At 40.2% G+C, this 22,777-nt stretch overlaps 1 long non-coding RNA gene across 1 annotated transcript in view; it reads right to left on the reverse strand.

Moving 5' to 3' along the window:
- Window positions 1–15,901, reverse strand: part of LOC139391747 (uncharacterized) — a 114,109-nt gene extending 98,208 nt beyond the window's left edge. Inside the window, exons 1-4 of the long non-coding RNA XR_011629607.1 lie at window positions 15,781–15,901; window positions 13,198–13,299; window positions 12,922–13,107; window positions 12,519–12,603 (exon numbers count right to left, since the gene is read on the reverse strand). This is a non-coding gene — a long non-coding RNA (uncharacterized lncRNA). The remainder of the gene's footprint in view (window positions 1–12,518; window positions 12,604–12,921; window positions 13,108–13,197; window positions 13,300–15,780) is intronic.
- Window positions 15,902–22,777: the final 6,876 nt, after the last annotated feature.

A 22,777-nucleotide genomic window follows, 5' to 3' on the forward strand; every position in this document is an offset into this window, starting at 1 on the left:
GACTACTGTTTAATATCACACAGGAGGAGGGAGACTACTGTTTAATATCACACAGGAGGAGGGAGACTACTGTTTAATATCACACAGGAGGAATGAGACTACTGATTAATATCACACAGGAGGAGAGAGACTACTGTTTAATATCACACAGGAGGAGAGAGTCTACTGTTTAATATCACACAGGAGGAGAGAGAGAGAGACTACTGTTAAATATCACACAGGAGGAGAAGAGAGAGAGACTACTGTTTAATATCACACAGGAGGAGGAGAGAGAGAGACTACTGTTTAATATCACACAGGAGGAGCGAGAGAGACTACTGTTTAATATCACACAGGAGGAGAGACTACTGTTTAATATCACACATGAGGAGAGAGAGAGACTACTGTTAAATATCACACAGGAGGAGAGAAACTACTGTTTAATATCACACAGGAGTAGAGACTACTGTTAAATATCACACACAGGAAGAGGGAGACTACTGTTTAATATCACACAGGAGGAGGGAGACTACTGTTTAATATCACACAGCAGGAGAGAGACTACTGTTTAATATCACACAGGAGGAGGGAGACTACTGTTTAATATCACACAGGAGGAGGGAGACTACTGTTTAATATCACACAGGAGGAGGGAGACTACTGTTTAATATCACACAGGAGGAATGAGACTACTGATTAATATCACACAGGAGGAGAGAGACTACTGTTTAATATCACACAGGAGGAGAGAGTCTACTGTTTAATATCACACAGGAGGAGAGAGAGAGAGACTACTGTTAAATATCACACAGGAGGAGAAGAGAGAGAGACTACTGTTTAATATCACACAGGAGGAGATAGAGAGACTACTGTTTAATATCACACAGGAGGAGAGACTACTGTTTAATATCACACAGGAGGAGAGAGAGAGACTACTGTTAAATATCACACAGGAGGAGAGAGACTACTGTTTAATATCACACAGGAGGAGAGACTACTGTTTAATATCACACAGGAGGAGGGAGACTACTGTTTAATATCACACAGGAGGAGGGAGACTACTGTTTAATATAACACAGGAGGAATGAGACTACTGATTAATATCACACAGGAGGAGAGAGACTACTGTTTAATATCACACAGGAGGAGAGAGTCTACTGTTTAATATAACACAGGAGGAGAGAGAGAGAGACTACTGTTAAATATCACACAGGAGGAGAAGAGAGAGAGACTACTGTTTAATATCACACAGGAGGAGGAGAGAGAGAGACTACTGTTTAATATCACACAGGAGGAGAGAGAGAGACTACTGTTTAATATCACACAGGAGTAGAGACTACTGTTTAATATCACACATGAGGAGAGAGAGAGACTACTGTTAAATATCACACAGGAGGAGAGAGACTACTGTTTAATATCACACAGGAGGAGAGACTACTGTTTAATATCACACAGGAGTAGAGACTACTGTTAAATATCACACACAGGAAGAGGGAGACTACTGTTTAATATCACACAGGAGGAGGGAGACTACTGTTTAATATCACACAGCAGGAGAGAGACTACTGTTTAATATCACACAGGAGGAGGGAGACTACTGTTTAATATCACACAGGAGGAGGGAGACTACTGTTTAATATCACACAGGAGGAGGGAGACTACTGTTTAATATCACACAGGAGGAATGAGACTACTGATTAATATCACACAGGAGGAGAGAGACTACTGCTTAATATCACACAGGAGGAGAGAGTCTACTGTTTAATATCACACAGGAGGAGAGAGAGAGAGACTACTGTTAAATATCACACAGGAGGAGAAGAGAGAGAGACTACTGTTTAGTATCACACAGGAGGAGAGAGAGAGACTACTGTTTAATATCACACAGGAGGAGAGACTACTGTTTAATATCACACAGGAGGAGAGAGAGAGACTACTGTTAAATATCACACAGGAGGAGAGAGACTACTGTTTAATATCACACAGGAGGAGAGACTACTGTTTAATATCACACAGGAGTAGAGACTACTGTTAAATATCACACACAGGAGGAGAGAGACTACTGTTTAATATCACACAGGAGGAAGAGAGAGAGAGACTACTGTTAAATATCACACAGGAGGAGGAGAGAGAGAGACGACTGTTTAATATCACACAGGAGGAGGAGAGAGAGAGACTACTGTTAAATATCACACAGGAGGAGGAGAGAGAGAGACGACTGTTTAATATCACACAGGAGGAGAGAGATAGACTACTGTTTAATATCATATCACACAGGAGGAGAGAGAGAGACTACTGTTTAATATCACACAGGAGGAGAGAGAGAGACAACTGTTTAATATCACACAGGAGGAGAGAGTCTACTGTTTAATATCACATAGTAGGTGAGAGACTACTGCTAAATATCACACAGGAGGAGAGAGACTACTGCTAAATATCACACAGGAGGAGAGAGACTACTGCTAAATATCACACAAGAGGAGAGAGAGAGACTACTGTTTAATATCACACAAGAGGAGAGAGAGAGACTACTGTTTAATATTACACAGGAGGAGGAGAGAGAGACTACTGTTTAATATCACACAGGAGGAGAGACTACTGTTTAATATCACACAGGAGGAGAAGAGAGACTACTGTTTAGTATCACACAGGAGGAGGGAGACTACTGTTTAATATCACACAGGAGGAGAGACTACTGTTTAATATCACACAGGAGGAGAGACTACTGTTTAATATCACGCAGGAGGAGAGACTACTGTTTAATATCACACAGGAGGAGAGAGACTACTTTTTAATATCCCACGGGAGGAGAGACTACTGTTTAATATCACACGGGAGGAGAAAGAGAGACTACTGTTTAATATCACACAGGAGGAGAGAGAGAGACTACTGTTTAGTATCACACAGGAGGAGAGAGAGAGACTACTGTTTAATATCACACAGGAGGAGAGAGAGAGACTACTGTTTAATATCACACAGGAGGAGAGAGACTACTGTTTAATATCACACAGGAGGAGAGAGACTACTGTTTAACATCACACAGGAGGAGGGAGACTACTGTTTAATATCACACAGGAGGAAAGAGACTACTGTTTAATATCACACAGGAGGAGAGAGTCTACTGTTTAATATCACACAGGAGGAGAGAGAGAGAGACTACTGTTAAATATCACACAGGAGGAGAAGAGAGAGAGACTACTGTTTAATATCACACAGGAGGAGGAGAGAGAGAGACTACTGTTTAATATCACACAGGAGGAGCGAGAGAGACTACTGTTTAATATCACACAGGAGGAGAGACTACTGTTTAATATCACACATGAGGAGAGAGAGAGACTACTGTTAAATATCACACAGGAGGAGAGAAACTACTGTTTAATATCACACAGGAGTAGAGACTACTGTTAAATATCACACACAGGAAGAGGGAGACTACTGTTTAATATCACACAGGAGGAGGGAGACTACTGTTTAATATCACACAGCAGGAGAGAGACTACTGTTTAATATCACACAGGAGGAGGGAGACTACTGTTTAATATCACACAGGAGGAGGGAGACTACTGTTTAATATCACACAGGAGGAGGGAGACTACTGTTTAATATCACACAGGAGGAATGAGACTACTGATTAATATCACACAGGAGGAGAGAGACTACTGTTTAATATCACACAGGAGGAGAGAGTCTACTGTTTAATATCACACAGGAGGAGAGAGAGAGAGACTACTGTTAAATATCACACAGGAGGAGAAGAGAGAGAGACTACTGTTTAATATCACACAGGAGGAGATAGAGAGACTACTGTTTAATATCACACAGGAGGAGAGACTACTGTTTAATATCACACAGGAGGAGAGAGAGAGACTACTGTTAAATATCACACAGGAGGAGAGAGACTACTGTTTAATATCACACAGGAGGAGAGACTACTGTTTAATATCACACAGGAGGAGGGAGACTACTGTTTAATATCACACAGGAGGAGGGAGACTACTGTTTAATATAACACAGGAGGAATGAGACTACTGATTAATATCACACAGGAGGAGAGAGACTACTGTTTAATATCACACAGGAGGAGAGAGTCTACTGTTTAATATAACACAGGAGGAGAGAGAGAGAGACTACTGTTAAATATCACACAGGAGGAGAAGAGAGAGAGACTACTGTTTAATATCACACAGGAGGAGGAGAGAGAGAGACTACTGTTTAATATCACACAGGAGGAGAGAGAGAGACTACTGTTTAATATCACACAGGAGTAGAGACTACTGTTTAATATCACACATGAGGAGAGAGAGAGACTACTGTTAAATATCACACAGGAGGAGAGAGACTACTGTTTAATATCACACAGGAGGAGAGACTACTGTTTAATATCACACAGGAGTAGAGACTACTGTTAAATATCACACACAGGAAGAGGGAGACTACTGTTTAATATCACACAGGAGGAGGGAGACTACTGTTTAATATCACACAGCAGGAGAGAGACTACTGTTTAATATCACACAGGAGGAGGGAGACTACTGTTTAATATCACACAGGAGGAGGGAGACTACTGTTTAATATCACACAGGAGGAGGGAGACTACTGTTTAATATCACACAGGAGGAATGAGACTACTGATTAATATCACACAGGAGGAGAGAGACTACTGCTTAATATCACACAGGAGGAGAGAGTCTACTGTTTAATATCACACAGGAGGAGAGAGAGAGAGACTACTGTTAAATATCACACAGGAGGAGAAGAGAGAGAGACTACTGTTTAGTATCACACAGGAGGAGAGAGAGAGACTACTGTTTAATATCACACAGGAGGAGAGACTACTGTTTAATATCACACAGGAGGAGAGAGAGAGACTACTGTTAAATATCACACAGGAGGAGAGAGACTACTGTTTAATATCACACAGGAGGAGAGACTACTGTTTAATATCACACAGGAGTAGAGACTACTGTTAAATATCACACACAGGAGGAGAGAGACTACTGTTTAATATCACACAGGAGGAAGAGAGAGAGAGACTACTGTTAAATATCACACAGGAGGAGGAGAGAGAGAGACGACTGTTTAATATCACACAGGAGGAGGAGAGAGAGAGACTACTGTTAAATATCACACAGGAGGAGGAGAGAGAGAGACGACTGTTTAATATCACACAGGAGGAGAGAGATAGACTACTGTTTAATATCATATCACACAGGAGGAGAGAGAGAGACTACTGTTTAATATCACACAGGAGGAGAGAGAGAGACAACTGTTTAATATCACACAGGAGGAGAGAGTCTACTGTTTAATATCACATAGTAGGTGAGAGACTACTGCTAAATATCACACAGGAGGAGAGAGACTACTGCTAAATATCACACAGGAGGAGAGAGACTACTGCTAAATATCACACAAGAGGAGAGAGAGAGACTACTGTTTAATATCACACAAGAGGAGAGAGAGAGACTACTGTTTAATATTACACAGGAGGAGGAGAGAGAGACTACTGTTTAATATCACACAGGAGGAGAGACTACTGTTTAATATCACACAGGAGGAGAAGAGAGACTACTGTTTAGTATCACACAGGAGGAGGGAGACTACTGTTTAATATCACACAGGAGGAGAGACTACTGTTTAATATCACACAGGAGGAGAGACTACTGTTTAATATCACGCAGGAGGAGAGACTACTGTTTAATATCACACAGGAGGAGAGAGACTACTTTTTAATATCCCACGGGAGGAGAGACTACTGTTTAATATCACACGGGAGGAGAAAGAGAGACTACTGTTTAATATCACACAGGAGGAGAGAGAGAGACTACTGTTTAGTATCACACAGGAGGAGAGAGAGAGACTACTGTTTAATATCACACAGGAGGAGAGAGAGAGACTACTGTTTAATATCACACAGGAGGAGAGAGACTACTGTTTAATATCACACAGGAGGAGAGAGACTACTGTTTAACATCACACAGGAGGAGGGAGACTACTGTTTAATATCACACAGGAGGAAAGAGACTACTGTTTAATATCACACAGGAGGAGGGAGACTACTGTTCAATATCACACAGGAGGAGGGAGACTACTGTTTAATATCACACAGGAGGAGGGAGACTACTGTTAAATATCACACAGGAAGAGGGAGACTACTGTTTAATATCACACAGGAGGAGGGAGACTACTGTTTAATATCACACAGCAGGAGAGAGACTACTGTTTAATATCACACAGGAGGAGGGAGACTACTGTTTAATATCACACAGGAGGAGGGAGACTACTGTTTAATATCACACAGGAGGAGGGAGACTACTGTTTAATATCACACAGGAGGAATGAGACTACTGATTAATATCACACAGGAGGAGAGAGACTACTGTTTAATATCACACAGGAGGAGAGAGTCTACTGTTTAATATCACACAGGAGGAGAGAGAGAGAGACTACTGTTAAATATCACACAGGAGGAGAAGAGAGAGAGACTACTGTTTAATATCACACAGGAGGAGGAGAGAGAGAGACTACTGTTTAATATCACACAGGAGGAGAGAGAGAGACTACTGTTTAATATCACACAGGAGGAGAGACTACTGTTTAATATCACACAGGAGGAGAGAGAGAGACTACTGTTAAATATCACACAGGAGGAGAGAGACTACTGTTTAATATCACACAGGAGGAGAGACTACTGTTTAATATCACACAGGAGTAGAGACTACTGTTAAATATCACACACAGGAGGAGAGAGACTACTGTTTAATATCACACAGGAGGAAGAGAGAGAGAGACTACTGTTAAATATCACACAGGAGGAGGAGAGAGAGAGACGACTGTTTAATATCACACAGGAGGAGGAGAGAGAGAGAGACTACTGTTAAATATCACACAGGAGGAGGAGAGAGAGAGACGACTGTTTAATATCACACAGGAGGAGAGAGAGAGACTACTGTTTAATATCATATCACACAGGAGGAGAGAGAGAGACTACTGTTTAATATCACACAGGAGGAGAGAGAGAGACAACTGTTTAATATCACACAGGAGGAGAGAGTCTACTGTTTAATATCACATAGTAGGTGAGAGACTACTGCTAAATATCACACAGGAGGAGAGAGACTACTGCTAAATATCACACAGGAGGAGAGAGACTACTGCTAAATATCACACAAGAGGAGAGAGAGAGACTACTGTTTAATATCACACAAGAGGAGAGAGAGAGACTACTATTTAATATCACACAGGAGGAGGAGAGAGAGACTACTGTTTAATATCACACAGGAGGAGAGACTACTGTTTAATATCACACAGGAGGAGAGAGAGACTACTGTTTAGTATCACACAGGAGGAGAGAGACTACTTTTTAATATCACACGGGAGGAGAGACTACTGTTTAATATCACACAGGAGGAGAGAGAGACTACTGTTTAGTATCACACAGGAGGAGAGAGACTACTTTTTAATATCACACGGGAGGAGAGACTACTGTTTAATATCACACGGGAGGAGAGAGAGAGACTACTGTTTAATATCACACAGGAGGAGAGAGAGAGACTACTGTTTAGTATCACACAGGAGGAGAGAGAGAGACGACTGTTTAATATCACACAGGAGGAGGAGAGAGAGACTACTGTTTAATATCACACAGGAGGAGAGACTACTGTTTAATATCACACAGGAGGAGAGAGAGACTACTGTTTAGTATCACACAGGAGGAGAGAGACTACTTTTTAATATCACACGGGAGGAGAGACTACTGTTTAATATCACACGGGAGGAGAGAGAGAGACTACTGTTTAATATCACACAGGAGGAGAGAGAGAGACTACTGTTTAGTATCACACAGGAGGAGAGAGAGAGACGACTGTTTAATATCACACAGGAGGAGAGAGAGAGACTACTGCTAAATATCACACAGGGGGAGAAGAGAGACTAAAGTTTAATATCACACAGGAGGAGAGATAGAGACTACTGCTAAATATCACACAGGGGGAGAAGAGAGACTACAGTTTAATATCACACAGGGGGAGAGATACTACTGAGACTACACCAACCAAGAATTTACAAAATGGGACAAACACCAAATTGAGATTCTGCATGCAGAATTCTGTATATCCTCCATGTACAAAGTAAAACACCAAATAATGCACTCAGAGCAAAATCCAGAAAAGAGCCGTTAAATTCTACAACCCCCTAAAAGGAAGAGATTCCCAAACCTTCCATAACAAAGCCATCACCTACAGAGAGATGAACCTGGAGAAGAGTCCCCTAAGCAAGCTGGTCCTGGGGCTCTGTCCACAAACACAAACAGACCCCACAGAGCCCCAGGTCAGCAACACAATTAGACCCAACCAAATCATGAGAAAACAAAAAGATAATTACTTGACACATTGGAAAGAATTAACAAAAAAACAGAGCAAACTAGAATGCTATTTGACCCTAAACAGAGAGTACACAGTGGCAGAATACCTGACCACTGTGACTGACTCAAATTTAAGGAAAGATTTGACTATGTACAGACTCAGTGAGCATAGCCTTGCTATTGAGAAAGGCCGCCGTAGGCAGACATGGCTCTCAAGAGAAGACAGGCTATGTGCTCACTGCCCACAAAATGAGGTGGAAACTGAGCTGCACTTCCTAACCTCCTGCCCAATGTATGACCATATTAGAGACACATATTTCACTCAGATTACACAGACCCACAAAGAATTTGAAAAAAAACTCAATTTTGATAAACTCCCATATCTACTGGGTGAAATAACACAGTGTGACATCACAGCAGCAAGATTTGTGACCTGTTGCCACGAGAAAAGGTCAACCAGTGAAGAACAAACACCATTGTAAATACAACCCATATTTATGTTTATTTATTTTCCCTTTTGTACTTTAACTATTTGCACATCATTACAACACTGTATATAGACACATTACATTTTAAATGTCTTTATTCTTTTGGAACTTCTGTGAGTGTAATATTTACTGTAAATGTTTTATTGTTTATTATCTACTTCACTTGCTTTGGCAATGTAAACATGTTTCCCATACCAATAAAGCCCCTTGAAATGAATTGAGAGAGAGAGAACAAAAATAGATTCATGACATTCTCACTGTTAGTTTTTGTTTTGGACCAGGGAGATACAGTAGCTGAATGTTCCAGCCACACGCTGCATATCTCTCCAACACATATTAGCATTATGAAATGAAATGTGTGTGTGTGTGTGTGTGTGTGTGTGTGTGTGTGTGCGTGTGTGTGTTACCAGTATGAAACCCAGCAGGTGAAGAGGGTGTGGCTTTACATGGAACAGGGTCTTGACCTCCGCACACGCACTGACCTAGCACACTGCATTCTGGGAGATATACAGCATCACTCAACAGTCATACACTTACGCACACACACGCAAACATACACACATCATGGTTTCAACAATAAAAATGTAGTGTTGCTTGGATTTAGATCTGTTGCTGTGTTGACGAATATACTCTCTCTTTCTCTTCTCGTTCTCTCTCTTATTTTCTCTCTCATCTCTCTCTCAATTCAATTCAATTTCAAGGGGCTTTATTGGCATGGGAAACATGTGTTAACATTGCCAAAGCAAGTGAGGTAGCTCATTCTCTCTCTCTCTCTCAATTCAATTCAAATCAAGGGGCTTTATTGGCATGGGAAACATGTGTTAACATTGCCAAAGCAAGTGAGGTAGATATTATACAAAAGTGAAATAAACAATCAAAATTAACCGTAAACATTACACATACAGACGTTTCAAAACAATAAAGACGTTAAAAATGTCATATTATGTATATATATACAGTGTTGTAACAATGTACAAATTGTTAAAGTACACAAGGGAAAATAAATAAGTATAAATAAGGGTTGTATTTACAATGGTCTCTCTCTCTCTCTCTCTCTCTCTCTCTCTCTCTCTCTCTCTCTCTCTCTCTCTCTCTCTCTCTCTCTCTCTCTCTCGCTCTCTCTCTCTGAGCAGAAACAGTGATGTTTACCTGGAGGGGTCGCTATCAACGGCCTCAGCTGGAAAACAGACGGATAGATGAAGAGACCGCGGGGAGAGAGAGATAGCAAAAGAGGGATAATGGGAGAGGGAGAAGGAGGAAGGAGGAAGGAGAGGGAGAAAAAGAGAGTTAGGGATAGCCTAAGATTAGTTGTGTAGTATATTACAGTAGTAGTATAGTAGTATACTAGTAGTACAGGAGAAGTAGTTTTACAGTAGCAGTAAAGTAATAGTATAGTAGTGGTAGTAATATAGTAGTAGTACAGTAGTAGTAGTACAGTAGTAGTATAGTAGTAGTATAGTAGTGGTAGTAATATAGTAGTAGTACATTAGTAGTAGTACAGTAGTAGTATAGTAGTGGTAGTAATATAGCAGTAGTACAGTAGTAGTATAGTAGTAGTATAGTAGTAGTATAGTAGTAGTATAGTAGTAGTATAGTAGTGGTAGTAATATAGTAGTAGTACATTAGTAGTATAGTCGTAGTAGTAGTAGTACAGTAGTAGTATAGTAGTAGTATAGTAGTGGTAGTAATATAGTAGTAGTGCATTAGTAGTAGTACAGTAGTAGTATAGTAGTGGTAGTAATATAGCAGTAGTACAGTAGTAGTATAGTAGTAGTAGTAGTAGTACAGTAGTAGTATAGTAGTAGTATAGTAGTGGTAGTAATATAGTAGTAGTACAGTAGTAGTAGTACAGTAGTAGTATAGTAGTGGTAGTAATATAGTAGTAGTACAGTAGTAGTAGTACAGTAGTAGTATAGTAGTGGTAGCAATATAGAAGTAGTACAGTAGTAGTATAGTAGTAGTATAGTAGTGGTAGTAATATAGTAGTAGTACATTAGTAGTATAGTCGTAGCACAGTAGTAGTACAGTAGTAGTAAAGCAGTAGTACAGTAGTAGTATAGTAGTAGTACAGTAGTAGTATAGTAGTAGTACAGTAGTAATATAGTAGTAGTACAGTAGTAGTATAGTAGTAGCACAGTAGTAGTACAGCAGTAGTATAGTAGTAGTACAGTAGTAGCACAGTAGTAGTATAGTAGTAGTACAGTAGCAGTATAGCAGTAGTACAGTAGTAGTATAGTAGTGGCAGTAATATAGTAGCAGTACAGTAGTAGTATAGTAGTAGTAAAGCAATAGTACAGTAGTAGTATATTAGTAGCACAGTAGTAGTATAGTAGTAGTACAGTAGCAGTATAGCAGTAGTATAGTAGTAATATAGTAGTAGTGCAGTAGCAGTATAGCAGTAGTACAGTAGTAGTACAGCAGTAGTATAGTAGTAGTATAGTAGTAGTATAGTAGTGGTAGTAATATAGTAGTAGTACAGTAGTAGTACAGTAGTAGTATAGAGGTGGTAGTAATATAGTAGTAGTACAGTAGTAGTACAGTAGTAGTATAGAGGTGGTAGTAATATAGTAGTAGTACAGTAGTAGTACAGTAGTAGTATAGAGGTGGTAGTAATATAGTAGTAGTACAGTAGTAGTATAGTAGTAGTATAGAGGTGGTAGTAATATAGTAGTAGTACAGTAGTAGTACAGTAGTAGTATAGAGGTGGTAGTAATATAGTGGTAGTACAGTAGTAGTATAGCAGTGGTAGCAATATAGTAGTAGTACAGTAGTAGTATAGTAGTAGTATAGAGGTGGTAGTAATATAGTAGTAGTACAGTAGTAGTATAGAGGTGGTAGTAATATAGTGGTAGTACAGTAGTAGTATAGCAGTGGTAGCAATATAGTAGTAGTACAGTAGTAGTACAGTAGTGGTAGTAATATAGTAGTAGTATAGTAGTAGTACAGTAGTAGTATAGTAGTAGTATAGTAGTGGTAGTAATATAGTAGTAGTACAGTAGTAGTACAGTAGTAGTATAGAGGTGGTAGTAATATAGTAGTAGTACAGTAGTAGTACAGTAGTAGTATAGTAATAGTATAGTAGTAGCACAGCAGTAGTATAGTAGTAGTATAGTAGTAGTACAGTAGTAGTATAGGAGTAGTGCAGTAGTAGTATAATAGTAGTATAGTAGTAGTATAGTAGCAGTGCAGCAGCAGTATAGTAGTGGTCGCAATATAGTAGTAGTATAGTAGTAGTATAGTAGTAGTATAGAGGTGGTAGTAATATAGTAGTAGTGCAGCGGTAGTATAGAGGTGGTAGCAATATAGTAGTAGTACAGTAGTAATATAGTAGTACTATAGTAATAGCACCGTAGTAGCATAGTAGTACTATAGTAATAGTACCGTAGTAGTATAGTAGTAGTATAGTAGTGGTAGTAATATAGTAGTAGTACAGTGATAGTATAGCAGTAGTATAGCAGTGGTAGTAATATAGTAGAAGTATAGTTGTGTAGTAGTACTATAGTGGTAGTACCGTAGTAGTGTAGTAGTAGTATAGTAGTACTATAGTAGTAGTGCCGTAGTAGTATAGTAGTACTATGGTAGTAGTGCCGTAGTAATGCCGTAGCAGTATGGTAGTACTATAGTAGTAGTATAGTAGTACTATAGTAATAGCACAGTAGTAGTATAGTTGTCGTATGGTATAGTAGCTGTACCTTTCTGTATGGCCTCCTGCAGCAGGTCATGTTTAGCCTGTAGTTTGGAGATCAGGGAGCTTCCAGTCAGATACTCCTTCACTTTCTAACAAACCACAGAAACACAGATACACTCTTTTACCTTTACACAGCTGTAGCACATTTACACAGCTATAGTACCTTTACACAGCTGTAGTACCTTTACACAGCTGTAGCACATTTACACAGCTATAGTACCTTTACACAGCTATAGTACCTTTACACAGCTATAGTACCTTTACACAGCTATAGTACCTTTACACAGCTATAGTACCTTTACACAGCTGTAGCTCAGTGGGCTAAGAAGCACTATATAGAATTGCAATCCACAATACTATCATGAGACTCCAACCACGCTTTCCCCTGACCAATGGGATGTCCTCACCATAAAGTAGAATGTCTCTGTCTCCTGCTGATTGGCTCTCCGCTTGGCAAGGGCTAGTTTGGAGGCGGAGGCGGCTCCCATGGAGTCGTGTGATAGGCTGAATGGCAGGACAGGGGTGGGATTACTGTCACTGTCACACATACTGTCCAATAGCGCGGCGAGGGTAGCTTTGAGTGTCTTGGTGACCTGGAAAATAGATACAGTAGACAGAAAAATCGATAAGTCGATTGATCGATGGATCGACAGAAAGATGGGAGACTGGAGCGATGACCTCACCTCCTCTGTTTCCAAGGTTTCGGTGGAGAGGCGGGACTGGAGCTGTTGAAACCTGGTCTCTATCTCATACCTCACCTGGCTCTCCGCACTCACCTCGTTCACCTGGAACACACACATTACGGGTGTGCCATAACAGCAGGCGGTACCGATGCACCAAGTCTGGAACCGACAGGAGCTTGAACCCCTAAGCCATGAGACTGATAAAATAGTTAACCAAAAAGCTACCTGGACTATCTGCACTGACCCCAACTCTTTTGACTCGTCATATACACTGCTGCTATTGGCTATTATCCATGCTGTTGGCTAGTCAGTTTACCCCTACCTACAGTATACTGCTGTTACTGTCTATTATCTATCCTTTACCCCTACCTACAGTATACTGCTGTCTATTATCTATCCTTTACCCCTACCTACAGTATACTGCTGTTACTGTCTATTATCTATCCTTTACCCCTACCTACAGTATACTGCTGTCTATTATCTATCCTTTACCCCTACCTACAGTATACTGCTGTTACTGTCTATTATCTATCCTTTACCCCTACCTACAGTATACTGCTGTTATGTCTATTATCTATCCTTTACCCCTACCTACAGTATACTGCTGTTACTGTCTATTATCTATCCTTTACCCCTACCTACAGTATACTGCTGTTACTGTCTATTATCTATCCTTTACCCCTACCTACAGTATACTGCTGTTACTGTCTACTATCTATCCTTTACCCCTACCTACAGTATACTGCTGTTACTGTTTATTATCTATCCTTTACCCCTACCTACAGTATACTGCTGTTACTGTCTTATCTATCTGTTACCCCTACCTACAGTATACTGCTGTTACTGTTTATTATCTATCCTGTAGTCTAGTCACTTTACCCCTACCAATAAGTACATATCTACCTCAATTACCTCATACCCCTGCACATCGACTCGGTAATGGTACCCCTGTATATAGCCATGTTATCATTACTCATTGACTCAGTACTGGTACCCTGTGTACAGTATAAAGCCAATTTATCGTTTACTCATTGTGTTGACTCATTGTGTTTACTCATTGTGTTGACTCATTGTGTTTACTCATTGTGTTTACTCATTGTGTTTACTCATTGTGTTTACTCATTGTCTCATTGTGTTTACTCATTGTGTTGACTCAGACAGTTAAACTGGCTAGCACATGCTAACCCACCGACCGTTAAACTGGCTAGCACATGCTAACCCACCGACAGTTAAACTGTCTAGCACATGCTAACCCACCGACAGTTAAACTGGCTAGCACATGCTAACCCACCGACAGTTAAACTGGCCAGCACATGCTAACCCACCGACCGTTAAACTGGCTAGCACATGCTAACCCACCGACAGTTAAACTGGCTAGCACATGCTAACCTACCGACAGTTAAACTGGCTAGCACATGCTAACCCACCGACCGTTAAACTAGCTAACACATGCTAACCTACCGACAGTTAAACTAGTTAACACATGCTAACCTACCGACAGTTAAACTAGCTAACACATGCTAACCTACCGACAGTTAAACTAGCTAACACATGCTAACCTACCGACAGTTAAACTAGCTAACACATGCTAACCCACCGACAGTTAAACTAGCTAACACATGCTAACCTACCGACAGTTAAACTAGCTAACACATGCTAACCCACCGACAGTTAAACTAGCTAACACATGCTAACCTACCGACAGTTAAACTAGCTAACACATGCTAACCTACCGACAGTTAAACTAGCTAACACATGCTAACCTACCGACAGTTAAACTAGCTAACACATGCTAACCTGCCGACAGTTAAACTAGCTAACACATGCTAACCCCCCGACCGTTAAACTGGCTCTAAGAAGATGCTCAGAAACAGCTGCTCCAATAGAAATCCCAGAGCATGCTATTAAGCATTGTGACACACACACACTACGAAGCAGTGTCATGGCGTGGTTGGAGAGCTGGGCTCATGCGCAGACACACACCTAAACAAATTCAGATAAACAGACAAACACACTCACAAACACACACACAAACAGACACACACACACACACAATCACAAACACACACACAGACACAAACACACACACAAACACACACTCACAAACACACACACAGAAACACACACAAACACACTCACAAACACACACACAGACACAAACACACACACACACACAGACACAAACACAAACAGACACACACACAGACACAAACACACACACAAACACAAACAGACACACACACAAACACACACTCACAAACACACATACACACACACACACACACACACACACACACACACACACACACAGACACACACATACAAACACACTCTGACAATGCTGCACTATCATTACAAAATTAATAATCTAACAATCATATTCCACCCATCATACATGGCACCATCAGCAAACACAGTGTCACTGCAGTCACACACACACACACACACACACACACACACACATACACATATGTATGCACATGCGCACAAAAAACATAATACACAGATCGTTCACACACACACAAGCGCACACACACACACCTCTATCATAGCTATAAATAACACAACCCATGACAGCCATACCTCATGGGTTAGTCCAGTATTCCTTTATCTCTGTTCATCTCGCTATCCTATCCTCTCGTCTCCTCCTTCCTCTCTCCTCTCTATCGCAGAGACCAGTGCAGATCAGACAGCTCAGTTCTCTCCCTCCTCTTCCTCCTCCCTCCTCCCTTTTCAGGCAAAAACAGCTCAAAACAGCCCTCCCTCCCTCTCTTTTCCCTCCCACTCTTTTCCCTCCCTCTTTCAAACACAGCTCGCTTCTCTTTATCTCTCTTTTTCATCCCCTCTCTCAAATGAACATCCCTCCTCTCTGTCTCTCTATCTCTCCCTCTCTCAGATAAACAGCCCTCCTCTCTTTCTCTCTATCTTTCACTCTCTCAGATAAACAGCCCTCCTCTCTGTCTCTCTATCTCTCCCTCTCTCAAATGAACATCCCTCCTCTCTTTCTCTCTATCTCTCCCTCTCTCAGATAAACAGCCCTCCTCTCTCTCTCTCTATCTCTCCGTCTCTCAAATGAACATCCCTCCTCTCTGTCTCTCCCTCTCTCAGATAAACAGCCCTCCTCTCTGTCTCTATCTCTCCCTCTCTCACATAAAAAACCCTCCTCTCTGTCTCTCTATCTCTCCCTCTCTCACATAAAAAACCCTCCTCTCTGTTTCTCTATCTCTCCCTCTCTCAGATAAACATCCCTCCTCTCTGTCTCTCTATCTCTCCCTCTCTCAAATGAACATCCCTCCTCTCTGTCTCTCTATCTCTCCCTCTCTCAGATAAACAGCCCTCCTCTCTGTCTCTCTATCTCTCTCAAATGAACATCCCTCCCCTGTCTATCTCTCCCTCTCTCAGATAAACAGCCCTCCTCTCTGTCTCTCTCTCTCTCTCTCTCTCTCTCTCTGTCTCTCTCTCTCTCTCTCTCTCTCTCACACTTAAACAGCCCTCCTCTCTGTCTCCCTATCAAATTCAAATTCAAGCTGTTTTATTGGCATGAAAAACATTGTGTCACTATTGCCAAAGCAACAATGTATACAACATACATTGTAATAAAATAATCAAGAATAATAATATAAAATTGTAGTAAATAATAATGCAAACAAATATTTTAAAAATGTAAAAAATGACAATCAACAGTCAATAGTATAAATAGAATACACATAAAATAATAAATACAGAAAATGAAACTATAACTAACATACAACTAACTACCTAAACTGTCATCTTCACCATTACATCAGTACTACTACTACCATCATCATTACTACTACTACAACTACCACCATCATTACTACTACTACTACTACCATCATCATTACTACTACTACTACTACCATCATCATTACTACTACTACAACTACCACCATCATTACTACTACTACTACTACCATCATCATTACTACTACTACTACTACCACCATCATTACTACTACACCTACCATCACCATCATTACTACTACTACTACTACCATCATCATTACTACTACTACTACTACCACCATCATTACTACTACACCTACCATCACCATCATTACTACTACACCTACCATCACCATCATTACTACTACACCTACCATCACCATCATTACTACTACACCTACCATCACCATCATTACTACTACTAAAACTACCATCATCATTACTACTACTACAACTACCATCACCATCATTACTACTACTACTACTACCATCATCATCATTACTACTACTACAACTACCATCATCATTACTACTACTACAGCTACCATCATCATTACTACTACTACAACTACCATCATCATCATTACTACTACTACAACTACCATCATCATCATTACTACTACTACTACCATCATCATTACTACTACAACTACCATCACCATCATTACTACTACTACCATCATCATCATTACTACTACTACAACTACCATCATCATTACTACTACTACAGCTACCATCATCATTACTACTACTACAACTACCATCACCATCATTACTACTACTAACACTACCATCACCATCATTACTACTACTACAGCTACCATCATCATTACTACTACTACAACTACCATCATCATCATTACTACTACTACAACTACCATCATCATCATTACTACTACTACTACCATCATCATTACTACTACTACAACTACCATCACCATCATTACTACTACTACTACTACCATCATCATTACTACTACTACCATCATCATTACTACTACTACCATCATCATTACTACTACTACAACTACCATCATCATTACTACTACTAAAACTACCATCACCATCATTACTACTACTACTACTACCATCATCATCATTACTACTACTACAACTACCATCATCATTACTACTACTACAACTACCATCATCATTACTACTACTACAACTACCATCACCATCATTACTACTACTACTACTACCATCATCATTACTACTACTACCATCATCATTACTACTACTACCATCATCATTACTACTACTACAACTACCATCATCATTACTACTACTAAAACTACCATCACCATCATTACTACTACTACTACTACCATCATCATTACTACTACTACCATCATCATTACTACTACTACCATCATCATTACTACTACTACAACTACCATCATCATTACTACTACTAAAACTACCATCACCATCATTACTACTACTACTACTACCATCATCATCATTACTACTACTACAACTACCATCATCATTACTACTACTACAACTACCATCATCATTACTACTACTACAACTACCATCACCATCATTACTACTACTACTACTACCATCATCATTACTACTACTACCATCATCATTACTACTACTACCATCATCATTACTACTACTACAACTACCATCATCATTACTACTACTAAAACTACCATCACCATCATTACTACTACTACTACTACCATCATCATCATTACTACTACTACAACTACCATCATCATTACTACTACTACAACTACCATCATCATTACTACTACTACAACTACCATCATCATTACTACTACTACAGCTACCATCATCATCATTACTACTACACCTACCATCACCATCATTACTACTACTACAACTACCATCACCATCATTACTACTACTACTACCATCATCATTACTACTACTACAACTACCACCACCACCATCATTACTACTACTACTACCACCATCATTACTACTACTACTACCATCATCATTACTACTACTACTACCACCACCATTGTTAAACAACCATCATTACTACTACTACTACCATCATCATTACTACTATAACTACCATCACCATCATTACTACTACTACCATCATCATCATTACTACTACTACAACTACCATCATCATTACTACTACTACAGCTACCATCATCATTACTACTACTACAACTACCATCACCATCATTACTACTACTAAAACTACCATCACCATCATTACTACTACTACAGCTACCATCATCATTACTACTACTACAACTACCATCATCATCATTACTACTACTACAACTACCATCATCATCATTACTACTACTACTACCATCATCATTACTACTACTACAACTACCATCACCATCATTACTACTACTACTACTACCATCATCATTACTACTACTACCATCATCATTACTACTACTACCATCATCATTACTACTACTACAACTACCATCATCATTACTACTACTAAAACTACCATCACCATCATTACTACTACTACTACTACCATCATCATCATTACTACTACTACAACTACCATCATCATTACTACTACTACAACTACCATCACCATCATTACTACTACTACAACTACCATCACCATCATTACTACTACTACTACTACCATCATCATCATTACTACTACTACAACTACCATCATCATTACTACTACTACAACTACCATCATCATTACTACTACTACAACTACCATCATCATTACTACTACTACAGCTACCATCATCATCATTACTACTACACCTACCATCACCATCATTACTACTACTACAACTACCATCACCATCATTACTACTACTACTACCATCATCATTACTACTACTACAACTACCACCACCACCATCATTACTACTACTACTACCACCATCATTACTACTACTACTACCATCATCATTACTACTACTACTACCACCACCATTGTTAAACAACCATCATTACTACTACTACTACCATCATCATTACTACTACTACTACCACCACCATTGTTAAACAACCATCATTACTACTACTACTACCATCATTACTACTACCCATACCATTACTCTTTTGGAATAATAATCACAACAATAATACGAATAATAGTAATAACAATAATACTAATAATGAGTAAGTTACTATTTACTATGCAGATGTTATTATTCAGTGTCCCTCGGGCTATTGTAAGCAAATACATATTTAGCTGCCAGAGGAGCTGTTGCTCCTTCGCCCAGAGGAGCCGTTGCTCCTTCGCCCAGAGGAGCAGTTGCTCTCTCTCTCCCTCCCTCTCTCCCCCTCCCTCTCTCTCTCTCCCTCCCTCCCTCTCTCCCTCCCCCTCTCTCTCTCTCCCTCTCTCCCTCCCCCTCCAGCCCTCTCTCTCTCTTTCCCTCTCTCTCCCTCCCCCTCCCTCCCTGTGTGACCAACAGATGCATATCTGTATTCCCAGTTTATGTGAGATCCATAGTTTAGGACCTAGTGAATTGATTTAAATTTACTGATTTCCTTTTATATAAACTGTAACTCAGTAAAATCATTGAAATTGTTGTATGTTGCGTTTATATTTTTTGTTCAGTGCTTTTAATTTAAGTTGAGAACAATAGCATTTGTAGGGTATTTGCACCACCTGGTGCACATGAGGGGAGCTTGCAGCTGTAGTGGTATCTGAGGAACGACAACTGCTAGGTCAGGGGCACTCCAGTACTATTTGGGAAGGTCTGGTCACACAAATGTCCCAAAAGGTCTGGATGGAATTTATCAGCGTAGGAACAAAATCCCCACCTCGCAACCCATGCGACCCTAAACTGTTCACACCCCTCTTGTTGGCAGAGAGAAAATGTTGAAGCTTCTACAAATTTTGCCATGGGGCAGAGATAAAAAAAAAAACGTTTTAAGGCATATTTTCTGTAATGCTAGGCATTCTGCCATGTCTCATGTGTGTTTATATGATACAAGCGGTCGAAAGGGAGGGGGGGCATATTGACCACGTTCTGGGTCCGGGTCCGGTCCGCGGGCCGCCAGTTGAGTATGACGGTACTAACTAGGCCAATGTGGGGAATGTAGTCATGTGATGTCTTGATGATAAACAGTCAATGGAAGCCACAACCGAATCCCGAAGACGGTTCTTGGATATGCAGTCTTGGTGATTCAACTGTAGCCAGGCTAAGTTAAGTAAGTTAAGTTAAGTTAGGTTAAGTTGTTAAATATGTTTTTGAAGTAAGTGAAGTTGATTTTGGCTTGGTTCATTGTGAGAGGTAGGGGATGATGATGGGTGTCACCAGTGACAGTGTGACTTGTGGATTCACTTCCGGTCACCTCCTGAGTGTAAAGAGGAAAGGGACCTGTTTTTAGTGCACATACGCTGGGTACGAGTACTGAGTCGATATGCAGGGGTACATACGCTGGGTACGAGTACTGAGTCGATATGCAGGGGTACATACGCTGGGTACGAGTACTGAGTCGATATGCAGGGGTACATACGCTGGGTACGAGTACTGAGTCGATATGCAGGGGTACATACGCTGGGTACGAGTACTGAGTCGATATGCAGGGGTACATACGCTGGGTACGAGTACTGAGTCGATATGCAGGGGTACATACGCTGGGTACGAGTACTGAGTCGATATGCAGGGGTACATACGCTGGGTACAAGTACTGAGTCAATATGCAGGGGCACATACGCTGGGTACGAGTACTGAGTCGATATGCAGGGGTACATACGCTGGGTACGAGTACTGAGTCGATATGCAGGGGTACATACGCTGGGTACGAGTACTGAGTCGATATGCAGGGGTACATACGCTGGGTACGAGTACTGAGTCAATATACAGGGGCACATACGCTGGGTACGAGTACTGAGTCAATATGCAGGGGCACATACGTTGGGTACGAGTACTGAGTCGATATGCAGGGGCACATACGTTGGGTACGAGTACTGAGTCAATATGCAGGGGCACATACGCTGGGTACGAGTACTGAGTCAATATACAGGGAAATGCTTACTTACTAACCGGGAAATGCTTACTTACTAACAGGGAAATGCTTACTTACTAACAGAGAAATGCTTACTTACTAACAGGGAAATGCTTACTTACTAACAGGGAAATGCTTACTTACTAACAGGGAAATGCTTACTTACTAACAGGGAAATGCTTACTTACTAACAGGGAAATGCTTACTTACTAACAGGGAAATGCTTACTTACTAACAGGGAAATGCTTACTTACTAACAGGGAAATGCTTACTTACTAACAGGGAAATGCTTACTAACTAACAGGGAAATGCTTACTTACTAACAGGGAAATGCTTACTTACTAACAGGGAAATGCTTACTTACTAACAGGGAAATGCTTACTTACTAACAGGAAAATGCTTACTTACTAACAGGGAAATGCTTACTTAATAACAGGGAAATGCTTACTTACTAACAGGGAAATGCTTACTAACTAACAGGGAAATGCTTACTTACTAACAGGGAAATGCTTACTAACTAACAGGGAAATGCTTACTTACTAACATGGAAATGCTTACTTACTAACAGGGAAATGCTTACTTACTAACAGGGAAATGCTTACTAACTAACAGGGAAATGCTTACTAACTAACAGGGAAATGCTTACTTACTAACAGGGAAATGCTTACTTACTAACAGGGAAATGCTTACTTACTAACAGGGAAATGCTTACTAACTAACAGGGAAATGCTTACTTACTAACAGGGAAATGCTTACTTACTAACAGGGAAATGCTTACTAACTAACAGGGAAATGCTTACTTACTAACAGGGAAATGCTTACTTACTAACAGGGAAATGCTTACTAACTAACAGGGAAATGCTTACTTACTAACAGGGAAATGCTT

The sequence above is a fragment of the Oncorhynchus clarkii genome, chromosome 32 (genome assembly GCF_045791955.1).
Source record: "Oncorhynchus clarkii lewisi isolate Uvic-CL-2024 chromosome 32, UVic_Ocla_1.0, whole genome shotgun sequence".
Lineage (NCBI taxonomy): Eukaryota > Metazoa > Chordata > Actinopteri > Salmoniformes > Salmonidae > Oncorhynchus > Oncorhynchus clarkii.